The following is a 3,848-nucleotide window of genomic DNA, read 5'->3' as shown; positions in this document are numbered from 1 at the left end:
CGTGATCAACGCATGGGCGAGGATGGCTCACTCAGCTCTTGACTTTTGAAACAACCTTCTCTAATATCAGGACCACTGGGATCACTTTGTTAAAACAAAAATAAAAGTCCAATATGCCGACTTCGAGGAATTTTACCAGTTACTGAATACTTGCACCTACTTTACGTGGTGGGTCCTGCTGGATGTGAGACCATACAATCCTCCCTCTCATCTTCCGCTTCCGAAACTCCCGTTTATCTTATTTTCATGGGAAGGGTATGTCCAGAACTACTGTATTTGATCTATATTATGAATATCAGATAAAACGGGGGTTTTATGTGCCCCAACAGGGGTTTTACATACCCCACCTTGAGACAGCTAGTAAAAAATCCTGAAAACGTTCAAGTCTTCTTGCTGTATAAAAAAAAAAAAAAAAAAAATTAAAAAAACTATATAAAATCCGTTTTCCAAAATTTGGCTTATTCAGTTTCTGGAACATGTCTGAGGTCAGAAATGAATTACTTCTAGTTCTGCAAGTAGCTGGCTCAATGTGCCTATATCTTAGACACATGTGCACGATCCCATTGCCGACCTCCCTCACTTTCAAAGGTCATTCCCTTTGGTATATATCGGAAGGGAGAAGGTTCCGTGTTTGTCCGCTCTGCGCTGTGGAACCGGCAGTCTCACTCAGGGTTGTCTGCTCTGCTCCAGGGCTCCCCTGATGCGCCAGCTCCCCTGAGGACCGTTCACTGCGCTCTCGGCCCCCCGCCGCTGGACTAACCCCCACCGGATGCAGCTCCCACCACAGCGCCCACAGAGCCGTGGGTGACCCACCGGTCAGAACTACAGCCCAGGGATAAACCCGATTGCAAGGGAGGGGGCAATAGTCTTTCAATGGAAGAGCGTCTGCCTCGGTACCATTCAGGACTCTCACTAAAAGAAATGGACGGCGGCTATCAGTGGACGACTAGTAGTTTTGCCCACAACACTCTTTGGAGAAAAATGTTTGAATGGAGGGAAGTCGTCAGGCCTAGAAAAGGGAAATTTGGAAAATTATAAATTGGCAGTCTCACATCAGCACTATGAAGAGTGAAAGGCACCCTGGTATTGTAATCTGCCAGACAGATAAATCTCTCTTGTAAAGATGGATAGAGCAGACTGTCAAAGCCTAACCTTCCAAATCTGATAACTAACTCCCTTTGTTCTGATTCCACGCTCACTGGGAAATCTCTTGCGCAGAAACAGAGCATGCGCTCAACAGACTCATTCAAACATGGGTTTGCTTGACAATAATATTTCTCAATGTATAAATATATTAGTCTCTTAATTGGGTTTAAGCTTGTCAAATTAAGGATGGGACCCTGGACCAAGATAATTTTACCAGGGAAACCGGACTGTGTAAGCTACCCAGCCTTCCCCAGTGCACACCTGTCCACACCTGGACACCTGCGTTACCAGGTATAATGGTTGCGCTGCTGCCACAGCTAACAAGGTGATCTGAAGCATTTCTTACTGCTCACACACCTGGGGGTGTGGCTGGGGGGTTGGCTGATCTAGGCTGGGCCAGGCAGCTCTGCTTTAAGCTTCGGCACGTTGGGCAAGTGAGCTTCTCACTCTGTCTGGTGATTGAGGCAGCTCTGTTCCATGTGTCCTCCTCTCCTCCTCTTTGGGATGTACATGGTCCGGTGGGGTATGAGTTATGTTCCTCTCAGACAGTGACAGAGAAGCAAAAGAACAGATGAGGACATGTGAGGCCTTTTCCACTGTAGGCTCAGATAACTCTGACTTACCCCGTTGGCCAAACAAGTGAAATAATCAAATACAGAGAAAAGGGGTGGGGATATACACTTAGCTCCTTTAGTAAGAAGAATTGCAGGGGCGCCTGGGTGGCTCAGTGGGTTAAAGCCTCTGCCTTCGGCTCAGGTCATGATCCCAGAGTCCTAGGATCGAGCCCCACATCGGGCTCTCTACTCAAGCGGGGAGCCTGCTTCCTCCTCCTCTCTCTCTGCGCCTGCCTCTCTGCCTACTGTGATCTCTGACTGTCAAATAAATAAATAAAATCTTTAAAAAAAAAAAAAGAATTGCAAAGTCACATGGTACAGGGTGTGGACCCAGGACCTGTGCAGGATTGGAGCTGCTATTATAATTAGCACATGAGGTTGGCCACATGCTTTAACAAAGGCAATGAATGTGGACCAACAACTGGAGTATGAAAGGGAGAAATCAGGACATGATTTGATTCTTTGGGCCAAGGTGACAGCTTCCCTAAGTTGTGATAGGCGTAATATTGGAAACACATCCTTTTCAACTGACATTTACTAGCCAGCTCTCTGCACCCTTACATGTCTGTCTGCCCCCATCAGACCTTCACAAAACCTTTTTTTTTTTTTTTAAGATTTTTTCACTTGTCAGATCACAAGCAGGCAGAGAGGCAGGCAGAGAAAGAGAGGGGGAAGCAGGCTCCCCGCCAAGCAGAGAGCCGGATGCAAGGGCTCGATCCCAGGACCCTGGGATCATGACCTGAGCCGAAGGCAGAGGCTTTAACCCACTGAGCCACCCAGGCGCCCCAACCTTCACAAAACTCTTAAGGTAATACCAAGAGTTAACTGAAACTTAGATGAAGGAACTGCCGGAATTCTACATAGACTTTAAGCGAAGAAAAGCAGAATATCACATGGCAACTCCAGTGCTTCCCTCCACGTGGCAGTTTCGCTTTGTCTTGAGAACCAGGAGTTTCTAGAAGGAACGCATGTTGGAGGTGAGATATTCTAATTCAGACATAAAGATGGGCTGTAAAGCAGCTTGTCATAAAGGTCCTCACCCGGCTGAGGCTGCTTCGTTCTGTGGTAGCCATTCTTCCCTCTATCATCTGCGGGTGCGGAAACAGATTTCCCCGCCCCAAGCTACATTCACTCAGTCCTCCCCCTCTTGAGAATTGCAGTGGCTCAAGCTAAGCCCCAAACCCAGGAAGTCAGACAGGGCTTCTGTGGGGATTCATAGCAACAGGGTATTGGGGTGGGGGGAGGTGGGCAAGGAAATCAGACCCACCTTCTGCCACTTGGTACTTCGGCTTTTGGACAAGAGGCTCACTTTATTATTTGCGGATATTTGAAAACCTTGGGCTCACTGTAAGAAGCAGATGGAAACAGGACTATTGTGGTGGTTTCAACCAGGGAGCCCACACTGAGGGCTGAGCTGGTGAGGAAGGCTTTTCCGCAGAGAGGGAGCGTTCTTTCCTAGGGAGACCCTTCTTTCTACCACCAGCCCAAGCCTGAACAATGACCGTCACCTCCCAACAGGTGTCCTGCAAAGGGGGAGGATTATTTTCTTGCTGAGTTCAAAGACACCCTTTGGCTTCGGGTGGACCTACTCTCTTCTCAGCCAGAACTCCAACTCAGCCACCTGGGCTGGACACTGTCCACACTGTCCCATAGCTTGCCGGCCAGGGCACACTGCCCACTTGAGCATCTCTTCTCTGTATCCGCCCCTCCTTTCTCAGGGGAGGCCCTGAGCACCCAGACTGCAGCCTATCGAGCCCCAGGGAGGTCTCAGCGCCTCGACTCTCCTACTGGCCCCCACTGCAGAGCCTGGGGTTCTGGGTGAACTTGGCCATGTCTGTGAGGCATGGGGTGGGGATGTGGCCCTGTTTTGAGCCACAGCGCTCTCTGCATCAGATTCCAGAGAAGCCAGACTGGGATATCACTCGGGCCCGCGCCCTGGGCAAACGCAGGGTCTCGGTGGGAAGCTCGGAGGTGGGGAGGGGGGGGGACGCGAGGGCGGCGGGCGGGGAGCTGGCTTCCCTCCTCTGCTCGCTCCCCTCGCGAGGGCCAGGTCTCTGGCGTCGAGCCCGCCGGAGGAGGCCCTCAGGG

This window comes from Meles meles, chromosome 8 (genome assembly GCF_922984935.1).
Source record: "Meles meles chromosome 8, mMelMel3.1 paternal haplotype, whole genome shotgun sequence".
Classification (NCBI taxonomy): domain Eukaryota; kingdom Metazoa; phylum Chordata; class Mammalia; order Carnivora; family Mustelidae; genus Meles; species Meles meles.
Note: the sequence above shows the minus strand (reverse complement) of the source record.